The sequence below is a fragment of the Oncorhynchus mykiss genome, chromosome 25, assembly GCF_057628025.1.
Source record: "Oncorhynchus mykiss isolate SJ-2025 chromosome 25, ASM5762802v1, whole genome shotgun sequence".
In the NCBI taxonomy this organism is placed as follows: Eukaryota; Metazoa; Chordata; class Actinopteri; order Salmoniformes; family Salmonidae; genus Oncorhynchus; species Oncorhynchus mykiss.
The window spans coordinates 77,742,218-77,756,326 of record NC_143046.1 but is presented as its reverse complement, the minus strand read 5'-3'; the positions used below and the strand labels follow the sequence as shown (position 1 = coordinate 77,756,326).

At 45.4% G+C, this 14,109-nt stretch overlaps 1 pseudogene across 1 annotated transcript; it reads left to right on the top strand.

Annotated features, from left to right (window-relative positions):
* Positions 1-1,237: 1,237 nt before the first annotated feature.
* On the top strand, positions 1,238-11,788 carry LOC149972138 (cyclin-K-like; annotated as a pseudogene). Its single transcript, XR_016492040.1, has 7 exons — positions 1,238-1,440; positions 1,857-1,914; positions 2,165-2,329; positions 3,432-3,647; positions 3,760-3,793; positions 3,931-4,002; positions 10,341-11,788. The product of XR_016492040.1 is annotated as a cyclin-K-like (transcript).
* The last annotated feature ends 2,321 nt before the right edge of the window (positions 11,789-14,109 follow it).

Sequence of the window (14,109 nt, the reverse complement as noted above, 5' to 3'; positions counted from 1 at the left end):
TCTTAGATTTCGTGCAGGGTCCGATGAGGTCACCAACATTTGAAGTGTTTGAGAGAAGGTTACTTTATTCTTACCTGTATCTGTGTCATACAGTATGCAGATTTTCAAATTTGTAAGGATACTGACACACATTCTATAATATTGATATCTGCTGTGGTCAAATAAAGCAACCATTACAAAACAACTTATCAGGATGAAATGTTTATTGGGACAGATACCGATCATGTGCCATGGTGAAACAACTTTGATGGGCTTCAACTCCGGAGCCACAGTCTTCACCCTCTCAATCTTCTGGCAGGATAGACGGGTACTGACCTTTTAAGCAAAAAGTTACAAATTGAAACATTGTGTCCTCTCTGATATGACTTTCATTGAAATCATAATAATTCCAGATATAATAGAATATGATTGATAAACAAAAGGTTATTTCACTTGCCCAGCTGTCCACCTCCTTGACAATTCCCCGTCAGAAGAAGAGTAGGTTGATTTTGGCAATCATGCGCTTCACTCCGAAATGGACAGCATGCATCTCGGTCAGCACGGCCTCCTTAGTAAAAATCACCCTCCTGTCTAGCTGGCCATCCTTCCCCCATAGGTAGATATGATTGCCTAACAAGTTGGAAGAGAAGAGTGGTTGAAATACTCTAATCTAAGTATATTTGCACTGCTGTCTTTCTCTGTTTCTCTCTCTCCATCTCTCTCTGTCTGTCTTCCACTCTCTTCCCACCTCTCTCTCACTTTCATCCTTTCTCACAACTCATCAAATCCCATTGTGACGCAGGGACACACACTATTTGGCATGACAGGCCACATTCCATTATGTCAGAAAAGGGTCATTGATACAGGCTACCGGTAGCATACTGTCATCTCATATGAGGCAAAAATTAAGAGTACGCTACCCCGTGCTCGCAAGACTGGCCCGAGGACATCGGTGCCATGACTAGACTAGGATATTCTACACGCAACAGACCGAAGACACACTTGCATTATTAGGAAAGAGACCGAGCAGGCGGGAGACGGAGGTGAAGGTGGGTTCATATGTTTTGGTAATCTGCATCTCTCATTGTCTTGGCTTGCAAATTCACCAAGTAGCTTTCAAATTCACCTCTTCCGCTCTGGTTTTATTTGACTTTCCCAGGCCCTTTATAGCATGTCTACTATAACAACGAAAATAATGTTTTGTGATTTTAATTGTGTGGGGGGAAAACTAAAAAACAGTTTTTCAGTTAGGGATTTTTCGATGACATTAAGGATACCAACTTAATTTTAACGTTTAAACATTCACACCCTTAGTCTGAATCCAAAATACTTCCTGGTCACAATGTTTTCCATGACTCTGTCCCTGTACAGGCGGAGGTGATGGTGTTGGAGAGGATCCTGCTGCAGACCATTAGGTTTTACCATACCAGTTCCTGCTCTGCTACACCAAGCAGCTCAAAGGTACACAGATACATATGCTTGATTAGGGTTGCAACATTTCACTAACTTTCCTACATTTTCTCAGGTTTTCAAGAAATCCTGGTTGGAATATTCCTGGATGGAAATAAGGAGGAAATCCGTGACTCCTCCAAATGGAATTTCTAGAAAGTTTGGGAAAGTAATCCAAATTTGACACTAGGGCTGAGCTGTTCACCATAGTTGCTGGATCTGTGCTGGAAAAGGACAATGTGAAGAGAAAATATGAACCCAGTCAGCACAGTGTAACCAGTTGGCCCTATAGTGGGAATCGGGCACTACAGTTTATCTAAAACAATAAAATAATAATCTGATCTAGTCTATTATTACCCTGTCTGAATTAAAGCTACCCCTTCACCTCTTTCTGTTCACAGATCTGAAGTATTTCTGATTTGTTTCAGGTGATAAGAACAAAGTCCAAAAACTAGTTGAGATGGCCTGGACCTTTGTGAAAGACAGGTGAGCAGTTGACTGTGCATGGATGCATAACTTAGCAGAACCATGAAAGTACATCGATGTGCCTACGATGAAGCAATCAGGTCAAATAGTCACAAAGCGTCTCGGAGTAGAAGTGCTGATCTAAGATCAGGTCCCCCATCTTAATCATTATGATTTAATAGGCAAAACTGATCCTAAATCGGCACGCCTACTCTGAGATGCTTTATGAATATGTGCCCTGTGAGTGATGGACACACCTCTCTCTCCTCAGTCTGTGTACTATGCTGTCCCTGCAGTGGGAGCCAGAGATCATAGCTGTAGCAGTCATGTACCTGGCCGGCCGGCTGTGTTAGTTTGACATCCAGGGGTGGACGTCCAGGCAGTCTTCGCGGCGATGTTGGGAGCAGTTTGTTCAGGACGTCCCAGTGGAGCTGCTGGGAACGTGGGACTGGCTGGTCTTTCTCTATGAAACAGTTGTGGGTTTATGACATTTGTTCAGGACGTCCCAGTGGAGCTGCTGGGAACGTGGGACTGGCTGGTCTTTCTCTATGAAACAGTTGTGGGTTTATGACATTTGTGCAGGATGTCCCAGTGGAGCTGCTGGGAACGTGGGACTGGCTGGTCTTTCTCTATGAAACAGTTGTGGGTTTATGACATTTGTGCAGGATGTTTTAAATGTTAAAAACAAAAGCATATATAATTGAAAGCTTGTTTCATCCAGATCTCACAAGCTTTCATGAATGGTTCTTGAATGATACATGAATGGTTCTTGAATGATACATGAATGGTTCTTGAATGATACATGAATGATTCTTGAATGACACATGAATGGTTCTTGAATGGTTCTTGAATGATTCTTGAATGGTTCTTGAATGATTCTTGAATGATACATGAATGGTTCTTGAATGATACATGAATGGTACATGAATGGTTCATGAATGGTTCGCTGCCCAGTTTGTGAACAATTTGCATATCATTCATGTTTTATATCCATCTCTTCATTCAAAGACTCAATCGTGGACACTCTTACTGACAGTTGTGGCTGCTTCGTGTGATCTATTGTTGTCTCTACCGTCTTGCCTTTTGTGCTGTTGTCTGTGCCCAATAATGTTTGTACCATGCTCTGTGCTGCTACCATGTTGTGCTGCTGCCATGTTGTGTTGCTACCATGCTGTGTTTTTATGTTGCTGCCATGCTATGTTGTTGTCTTAGGTCTCTCTTAATGTTGTGATGTGTTTTGTCCTACATTTGTATTTTTAATCCCAGTCCCATCCCCGCAGGAGGCCTTTTGGTAGGCCATTATTGTAAATAAGAATTTGTTCTTAACTGACATGCCTTAATGCCTAAATAAAGGTACAAAATATAAACAATAATAATAAGTTAGCGAGATCAGGGTGGCTCCAAGGCTACTTTGACCCCTCTTGACTTCAGTTTGTGGACTATTTGTTTATGACCATGTTAGTATCATTACTCATGTAGTACCATCATTTAGTTTCATACGTATGAAATACACTCCTCATTAATGACCTCCTCTGCTCCACAGACATCTGCCACCAGATCCTAGACCTGTACTCCAAGGGCAAGCAGCAGATGCCCCAGACCTCCAGCAAGAAGACCCCCCCCCCCCCCCCCCCACTCCCCAGCAGCTGCAGACTCTCACCCAGCTCCCGCTCCCCAACCCCCCCATCCTGCCACCACTCAGCAAGAAGGTCTCGCCCCAGACCAGCCCTCCTCGCCAGCTCAAATGAGCCCACGTGAGTTTGACATTTGAGTTAAAAGGTTCTTGTGAGGGCAGGCATCATGCTCTTTTTATGATCAGATTAACTCAATTGAGTTGTTTTGACACCCATTTCCCTTGTGGTTTAGATATGATCTCCTACAGAAGAAAGCAAGGCACCTGGTGAGCACATTAACCTTTTCTCTGGCACAGACTCTAGATGATTCCATGGACACGTATGGCTGCCAAAGATTCATATGATTCATAACAGTAGGTATGTTAGTGTGACATATTGTTCTCTCTCTTTGTCTCTCTTCCAGAGCCAGTGGGCTCTAGGATCCCCAGACTGGAGCCTCCGATGCCCCCTCCACCCACAACACAACCCCTCTCTGGTGAGCCCACTCAGAGGACCACCAGACTCACTAACTCTTAACACCAGTGCAACAACTGGTACACCTGTTGTTTTCCAGAGGAAATAGAGCATCAACGGTAGATCAAAATAGAAATGAAAACTCAAGGAAATGCATACTATCTTGTGAAGTTTTATATAGACAGTGCCCTGTCTATTATCCTTATTGTTTTATCTATTCCCTTATTGAAATGTACACTTGTGCAGTGTAAACATTGAAATGGTGTTAATGCTGCATAGATCTGTCTACTCCACTCACTACTGTAATGTCTCATGGCATTCCTGCTAAGTGGTTGAGAAGCCCCTGGGATGTGTCCCAAATGGCACCATATTCCCTGTATGGTGCACTACCCTAGGGCTCAGATCAAAGTTAGTGAACTATTTAGGGAATAGGATGTAATTTAGGACAATGAAGCCACTGGTCCCTGGAGGAGCTAGCTGAGCTGGGGAGGAAGAAGTGTTTAGCTGCTGGTATTAACTAGTCTCCTCTGACTGGCTGAGAGAATGATAGGTGTCCTCTGATTGGCTGAGAGGGAGAGGTGTCCAGGCCAGTCCATGCAGAAATATGACGAGCACTTATTAGATTAGATATCAGACTTAGTGTAGGGGATTCTCTGTAGCCACCGGTTGAAATCACAAGCTTTTAGATAGGCAGGGGATATAGACACATTTACATTTGACATTTTAGTCATTTAGCAGACGCTCTTATCCAGCGCAATTAGGGTTAAGTGCCTTGCTCAAGGTCACATCGACAGATTTTTCACCTAGTTGGCTCTGGGATTCAAACCAGCAACCTTTTGGTTACTGGCCCAACGCTCTTAACCGCTAGGCCGCACGCATGCCACACCACACACACAGCTCTCTTGGCTGGTTATTGCAAGCCTGTAGATTAACATGTGGTTTATAGATGGATATTAATCATCACACACACACCACAGTCGTTAGAGAGAGGCATGAGAGGTATGTGCGTTTTAAGGGCTGAGGGATCTACTTGCATCATAACCACATGGTGGACAGGATCCAGAACACTGTCTGACCTTCCTAATACTCTGCTGTCTGACCTTCCTAATACTCTGCTGTCTGGCCTGTCTGATACTCTGCTGTCTGACCTGTCTGATACTCTGCTGTCTGGCCTGTCTGATACTCTGCTGTCTGACCTTCCTAATACTCTGCTGTCTGGCCTGTCTGATACTCTGCTGTCTGACCTGTCTGATACTCTGCGGTCTAGCCTGTCTGATACTCTGCGGTCTGGCCTGTCTGATACTCTGCGGTCTGGCCTGTCTGATACTCTGCGGTCTGGCCTGTCTGATACTCTGCGGTCTGGCATGTCTGATACTCTGCTGTCTGACCTTCCTAATACTCTGCTGTCTGGCCTGTCTGATACTCTGCTGCCTGACCTTCCTAATACTCTGCTGTCTGACCTTCCAAATACTCTGCTGTCTGACCTGTCTGATACTCTGCTGTCTGGCCTGTCTGATACTCTGCTGTCTGACCTGTCTGAAACTCTGCTGTCTGGCCTGTCTGATACTCTGCTGTCTGACCTGTCTGATACTCTGCTGTCTGACCTTCCTAATACTCTGCTGTCTGGCCTGTCTGATACTCTGCTGTCTGGCCTGTCTGATACTCTGCTGTCTGACCTTCCTACTACTCTGCTGTCTGGCCTGTCTGATACTCTGCTGTCTGACCTGTCTGATACTCTGCTGTCTGGCCTGTCTGATACTCTGCTGTCTGACCTGTCTGATACTCTGCTGCCTGACCTTCCTAATACTCTGCTGTCTGACCTTCCAAATACTCTGCTGTCTGACCTGTCTGATACTCTGCTGTCTGGCCTGTCTGATACTCTGCTGTCTGACCTGTCTGAAACTCTGCTGTCTGGCCTGTCTGATACTCTGCTGTCTGACCTGTCTGATACTCTGCTGTCTGACCTTCCTAATACTCTGCTGTCTGGCCTGTCTGATACTCTGCTGTCTGGCCTGTCTGATACTCTGCTGTCTGACCTTCCTACTACTCTGCTGTCTGGCCTGTCTGATACTCTGCTGTCTGACCTGTCTGATACTCTGCTGTCTGGCCTGTCTGATACTCTGCGGTCTGGCCTGTCTGATACTCTGCGGTCTGGCCTGTCTGATACTCTGCGGTCTGGCCTGTCTGATACTCTGCGGTCTGGTCTGTCTGATACTCTGCGGTCTGGCCTGTCTGATACTCTGCGGTCTGGTCTGTCTGATACTCTGCGGTTTGACCTGTCTGATACTCTGCTGTCTGGCCTGTCTGATACTCTGCTGTCTGACCTGCCTGATACTCTACTGTCTGATACACTACTGTATGACCTGCTTGATACTCTGCTGCAAGATACTATACTGTCTGACTTGCCTGCACCCTCGCAAGGCTGCAGGCCCAGACGGCATCCCCAGCCGCGTCCTCAGAGCATGTGCAGACCAGCTGGCTGGTGTGTTTACAGACATATTCAATCAATCCTTATCCCAGTCTGCTGTCCCCACATGCTTTAAGAGGGCCACCATTGTTCCTGTTCCCAAGAAAGATAAGGTAACTGAGCTAAATGACTACCGCCCTGTAGCACTCACTTCCGTCATCAAGGACCATATCACCTCCACCCTACCTGACACCCTAGACCCACTCCCATTTGCTTACCGCCCCAATAGGTCCACAGACGATGCAATCGCAACCACACTGCCCTAACCCATCTGGACAAGAGGAATACCTATGTAAGAATGCTGTTCATCGAGTACAGCTCAGCATTTAACACCATAGTACCCTCCAAACTCGTCATTAAGCTCGAGACCCCGGGTCTCGACCCCGCCTTGTGCAACTGGATCCTGGACTTCCTGACGGGCTGCCCCCAGGTGGTGAGGGTAGGTAACAACATCTCCACCCCGCTGATCCTCAACACTGGGTCCCCACAAGGGTGCGTTCTGAGCCCTCTCCTGTACTCTCTGTTCACCCACGACTGCGTGGCCATGCACGCCTCCAACTCAATCATCAAGTTTGCAGACGACACTACAGTGGTAGGCTTGATTACCAACAACAACAAGACGACCTACAGGGAGGAGGTTAGGGCCCTTGGAGTGTGGTGTCAGGAAAATAACCTCGCACTCAATGTCAACAAAACAAAGGAGATGATCGTGGACTTCAGGAAACAGCAGAGGGAGCACCCCCCTATCCACATCTACGGAACAGTAGTGGAGAAGGTGGAAAGTTTCAAGTCCACATCACGGACAAACTGAAATGGTCCACCCACACAGACAGCATCGTGAAGAAGGCGCAGCAGCGCCTCTTCAACCTCAGGAGGCTGAAGAAATTTGGCTTGTCACCAAAAGCACTCACAAACTTTTACAGATGCATCCTGACGGGATGTATCACCGCCTGGTACGGCAGCTGCTCCGACCACAACCGTAAGGCTCTCCAGAGGGTAGTGAGGTCTGCACAACGCATCACCGGGGGCAAACTACCTGCCCTCCAGGACACCTACACCACCCGATGTCACAGGAAGGCCAAAAAGATCATCAAGGACATCAATCACTCGAGCCACTGCCTGTTCACCCCCCTATCACCCAGAAGGCGAGGTCAGTACAGGTGCATCAAAGCGGGGACCGAGAGACTGAAAAACAGCTTTATCTCAAGGCCATCAGACTGTTAAACAGCCACCACTAACATTGAGTGGCTGCTGCCAACATATTGATTCAACTCCAGCCACTTTAATAATGTAAAAATTGATGTAATCCATTTATCACTAGCCACTTTATATTATATAATGTTTACCTACCCTACATTACCGGTACTCATCTCATATGTATATACTGTACGCTATACCATCTACTGCATCTTGCCATCTTGATGTAATTAAATGTATCACTAGCCACTTTAAACAACGCCACTTTATATAATGTTTTCATACCCTACATTACTCATCTCATATGTATATACTGTACTCTCTATCATCTACTGCATCTTGCCTATGCTGTTCTGTACCATCACTCATTCATATATTTTTATGTACATATTCTTATTTGTTCCTTTACACTTGTGTGTATAAGGTAGCTGTTGTGAAATCGTTAGGTTATATTACTTGTTAGATATTACTGCATGGTCGGAAATAGAAGCACAAGCATTTCGCTACACTCACATTAACATCTGCTAACCATGTGTATGCGACAAATACATTTGATTTGATACACTACTGTATGACCTGCCTGCTTCTCTGTCTGACCTGCCTGATACTCTACTGTCTGACCTGCCTGACCTACCTAATATTCTGCTGTCTGACCTGCCTGATACTCTACAGTCGTGAGAGAATGACACAAATATTAATTTCCACAAAGTTTGCTGCTTCAGTGTGTTTAGATATTTTTGTCAGATGTTACTATGGAATACTGAAGTATAATTACAAGCATTTCATAAGTGTCAAAGGCTTTTATTGCATGAAGTTGATGCAAAGAGTCAATATTTACAGTGTTGACCCTTCTTTTTCAAGACCTCTGCAATCCGCCCTGGCATGCTGTCAATTAACTTCTGGGCCACATCCTGACTGATGGCAGCCCATTCTTGCCTAATCGATGCTTGGTGTTTGTCAGAATTTGTGGGTTTTTGTTTGTCCACACGTCTCTTGAGGATTGACCACACGTTCTCAATGGGATTAAGGTCTTAGGAGTTTCCTGGCCATGGACCTAAAAATATCGATGTTTTGTTCCCAGAGCTGCTAAGTTACCACTCCCTTGGCTGAGAAGCAACCCCACACATGAATGGTCTGAGGATGCTTTACTGTTGGCATGACACAGGACTGATGGTAGAGCTCACCTTGTCTTCTCCGGACAAGCTTTTTTCCGGATGCCCCAAACAATCTGAAAGGGGATTCATCAGAGAAAATGACTTTACCCCAGTCCTCAGTAGTCCAATCCCTGTACCTTTTGCAGAATATCAGTCTGTCCCTGATGTTTTTCCTGGAGAGAAGTGGCTTCTTTGCTGCACTTCTTGACACCAGGCCATCCTCCAAAAGTCTTTGCCTCACTGTGAGTGCAAATGCACTCACACCTGCCTGCTGCCATTCTTGAGCAAGCTCTGTACTGGTGGTGCCCCGATCCCGCAACTGAATCGACTTTAGGAGACAGTCCTGGTGCTTGCTGGACTTTCTTGGGCGCCCTGAAGCCTTCTTCACAACAATTGAACCGCTCTCCTTGAGGTTCTTCTAGATAAATGGTTGATTTAGGTGCAATCTTACTGGCAGCAACATCCTTGCCTGTGAAGCCCTTTTTGTGCAAAGCAATGATGACTGCACGTGTTTCCTTGCAGGTAACCATGATTGACAGAGGAAGAACAATGATTCCAAGCACCACCCTCCTTTTGAAGCTTGTTGTCTGTCAATCAGCATGACAGAGTGATCTCCAGCCTTGTCCTCGTCAACACTCACACCTGCGTTAATGAGAGAATCACTGACATGATGTCAGCTGGTCCTTTTGTGGCAGGGCTGAAATGCAGTGGAAATGTTTTTGGGGGATTCAGTTCATTTGCATGGCAAAGAGGGACTTTGCAATTAATTGCAATTCATCTGATCACTCTTCATAACATTCTGGAGTATATGCAAATTGCCATCATACAAACCGAGGCAGCAGACTTTGAAAATTAATATTTGTGTCATTCTCAACTTTTGGCAACGACTGTACTGTCTGATGCTGTCTGACCTGCCTGATACAGTACTGCCTTATACTCTACTGTCTGACCTGCCTGATACTCTACTGTCTGATACTGTCTGACCTGCCTGATACACTACCGTAGGGCCTCTCTGATACTGTCTGACCTGCCTTATATTTTACTGTCTGACCTGCCTGATACTCTACTGTCTGACCTGTTTGTTACCGTCTCTCTGACCTGCCTGATACTCTACTGTCTGACCTGCCTGATACTCTACTGTCTGACCTGTTTGATACCGTCTCTCTGACCTGCCTAACCGTTTGGCCTAACTGCCTTACAGCTGTCAAACTACTCTGCTTAGAAATAACACCGCTTGCAGCACCAACAGCTCTGTTTTCATGGCCCGCCTAGGAAGAGGGTGTGTGTGTGTGTGTGTGTGTGTGTGTGTGTGTGTGTGTGTGTGTGTGTGTGTGTGTGTGTGTGTGTGTGTGTGTGTGTGTGTGTGTGTGTGTGTGTGTGTGTGTGTGTGTGTGTGTGTGTGTGTGTGTGTGTGTGTGTGTGGTGTGTGTGTGTTTTATGAGTACACGTGTTGAAGTAAGAACATGGTGTGAAGTGGTTTGATTCAGGGTTGTTGAACACAAGTCTTTCTATAAGGGTTCTCTAATCCCCTTTTCCCTGCAGACCACAAGCCTCCAACCTCTCACCCTTCTGCACCTCTCCCAGGAGAGACTGACCCAACTGGGGTAGGAGGCCCAGCGGAGCCCCCTAAAGGACCTCCACCAGCCTCCCCCGCTACCTCACCGCTCTGCTCCACCACCCCCATCCAGCTACATCATGGGCACCTCCAGCTCCTACATGTCAGGAGAGGGTTCCCAGAGCCTCCAGTTTATGATGAAGACTGAAGAGCCGTCCTACAGCACCATCCCCTCATCGTATGGCCCTCCCCTGGCTTACCACAGCCACGTCTACCCCCCTAATGTCCCACCGTCTGGTCCTCCACCTCCTATCCTACACCCTCGCCCGCCTACCCCCCACCGGGGTACAACCACAGCTACCCTCCACGTATGCCCCCAGGACACGGGGACTACCTGCCTGGGATGGGCATCCCTCCTAGCAGCTATCCCCCACACCCTGGAGGACAGATCTAGGTACCCTCTCCACTGCCCCCTGGCATGCCCCTCATCGGTGACCTGAGTTGAGCTTGGACGGGGGGGTTGAGACTGGATGTGCCAAACCAACACCAGTCTCCTACTACAGGGGAGTTGGGCAACAGTTAGAGCATTGGGCCAGTAATCAAAGGTTGCTGGTTCGGATCCCTGAGCAGACTAGGTGAAAGATCCATTGCTGTACCTCTTGAGCGAGGCACTTAACCCTGTAGGTAGCGCTGGATAAGAGCATCAAATGACTAACATTTTAAATGTCTCTCCAGTGTTACTAAGATGGCCAATTGAGGAGACAGACCTTATAAATTCTTTGAAGCTGACAATTTCTGTAATTTTTGACAAAATGCTCAGATTTATAGATATCCTGGTTGAAAGATGATTTGAATCGTACGGGAATAACCAGGAAATCTGGAATCCTCCAAGCAGGATTTTTTGGAAAACCTTGGAAAGTTACCTACATCTCCTTCGCCAAACTCAGCACAGCCATGCCTCATTAAGAATCAACCCATTAACTTCCATTGTTAGTGAGTTTCAAATACAATATGTTGTTTGTTTGTACTATGGCTGTTTTTATATGGAAACTTTTAGATGAGTTTACTGTACGAAGGAATAATGTGACCAAGAAGGAAAATGGCAGCTGCACTGTGAGGCTATTAGGAAACTAACCCTAACACTTACCCTAACCTCATTTTAACCAATTCTGAAATGACATATCTGTTTCCATGTCAGGAGTGGCCCTACAGCCTTTTCCACTCTTCACAATACCATGGCTTGAATATACACCATAAATGACACAAGCATGTGGACACCTGCTCGTCAAACATCTCATTCCAAAATCACGGGCATTCGTTTTTTGTGATTGCTTACACTCTTGTTGCGGAGTTTGGCTCATTGTGTCAAAACTCTACACACAAGCCAAATAAGACACAACACCTCACTATGTCAAAATAAAACTTTGCAATCAAAATGTAACAATCCTTTTTCAAAATTGCATTTTTGCAACAAAATGATACACACATGCACCATTTGAATGACTCTTTCAAAGCAGCAACAACACATTGATGTACTTTATACAAAACACTGTTGTCTTTAGTACTTTGTAAACCTTTACAATTTTATACAGGCTTCTGTGAAAGATTGTCCAGTACAGCACATCTACTCACATTTCAATGAACACAAAAATAGAAAGGCTTCAGAAAAAAATATAAACAGCTCTTTTTTTTGCCATCGCAGGTTTTTACAGCAACAAAACACAAAGAAAAGTAGAATTACAGTACACTAATCAATACAATATGTTACTGTAAACTCACGGAAAGAAAAATCATTACAGTTAAATTACAGTGCAATGGTAAACAAAAAATAGTATTGTAAGACCACATCACCTCATCCACATCACAAGCAATGTCATATAGGCAACGGGGAAAATATTCACCTTGCCGTATCTAATCCTAGACTGACCCCACCTCAATGTCGCTGCATGCCTCTTCCATTGCTTGAGGTGGTGGCAGACGGGCATGTGGTTGGCGGTCATACACTTTCCAACACCAAAGCCGTAAATAATTCCTCAATTGAATTGAGAAGTGGGGAGTAAAGGGGCACATATATACAACTGTGACGTTATTGTGGCTGGTGAAACATCAATTAAAATTAACTCATGAGGCTGTGTAGCTGCATTAAAGTCCAGGACTCTGTAACAGAAAATGCATACCATGAATATGGTGTAACTCAAAACACAGGAAAGCAATGTCTACATTTTCACTCAAGGATGGGATTGGGTTGGGTCAGACACATTCAAAACTAAAGACAAGGCAGGTGCCAGAATGGGGCCTCCTAGGTTACACATTCTACTGCCATTACTGTATTCCAGTATAGTACAATGACACTTTTGACCGATGGTGTTGTTTACCAACACTAGATTGACAACGGCCTGTTCATGGTGAACAGACGTTGTCTTCCACCCACAGGAAGTCGTCTTGCAGTTCTCTAGAAAATACAAGAATATGACATTGGTTATGTTACTTTTTTACATACTATACTGTACACAGTAACATCAAAACTGTATTACATGTACTTCACAGTAATATACCAATTAACTGAGGAAAAGTGAGGAAAATAGACCTAATATTGTAGAACTACATTGTATTGTACTGTGATGCAGAATGATGTGCAACAATGACATAGGTACAGTCTAGTGTAGAAAGTTGAAGACATACCTGTTCTCCAGTCTAAATGTCTGTATTATGGATGCTACCGTGTAGCGACTCAGGTTGGTCTGGACTCTCTGCCTCCCTCATCGGCAGTCCATGATTTATCCACCAAAGTGGCCCTAAAGTCGTCGGAAATATGTCTCCGTCTGTTGCTTGGTCCCCTTCTTTGTCTTGTCCTACTCCTCTCTCTCTTCCTCTACCTCTTCCTCTCGCTCTCACTGCCTCCATGTTTGCAAAGTTCTCACAAAAGAGGTGATCTTACCTGAGGTCTGTTTGTAGTGGTGAGGCTCAGGCTAATTGGTGTTCAATTACTGTAGAAGTATTTTCATGTGTGTGTGTGTGTGTGTGTGTGTGTGTGTGTTGCCAATTTCAGGTATGTTTTGCATTTTGAATAGAAGTGTTTTCCCGATGATTGCAAGAGATTTCATTGTTGAACGAAGTGTCTAATTTAAGTGCAAGTGTGTTGCAGAATTGCAAGCAAAGTGCAAAGGAGAAAATGTGTTTGTACTTTTGTTGCCTTTAAGACATGATTACAAAAGGTTTTGATGCTTTTGCCTAAAAGCACATTCACTTTCAGTGTGTAAGCAACGGCAAGAACTGTAAAATGGTGTTGGTCCCCCTTTGCTGCTATAACAGCCCCCACTCTTCTGGGAAGGCTTTCCTCTAGATGTTGGAACATTGCTGTGGGGACTTGCTTCCCAACCATAAAAAACAGCCCCAGACCATAATTCCTTCTCCACCAAACTTTACAGTTCGTACTATGCATTCGGGCAAGTAGCGTTCTTCTGACATCCGCCAAACCCAGATTTGTCCGTCGGACTGGTGAAGTGTGATTCGTCACGCCAGAGAATGCGTTTCCACTGATCCATTGCAGCGAGTTTTACACCACTCTAGCCGACACTTGGCATTGCGCATGGTGACTTAGGCCTGTGTGTGGCTGCTCGGCACTGGAAACCCATTTCATGAAGCTCCCGACATAGTTATTGTGCTGACGTTGCTTCCAGAGGCAGTTTGGAACTCAGTAGTGAATGTTGCAACCGAGGACAGACGATTTTTAATGCACTACGCGCTTCAGCACTC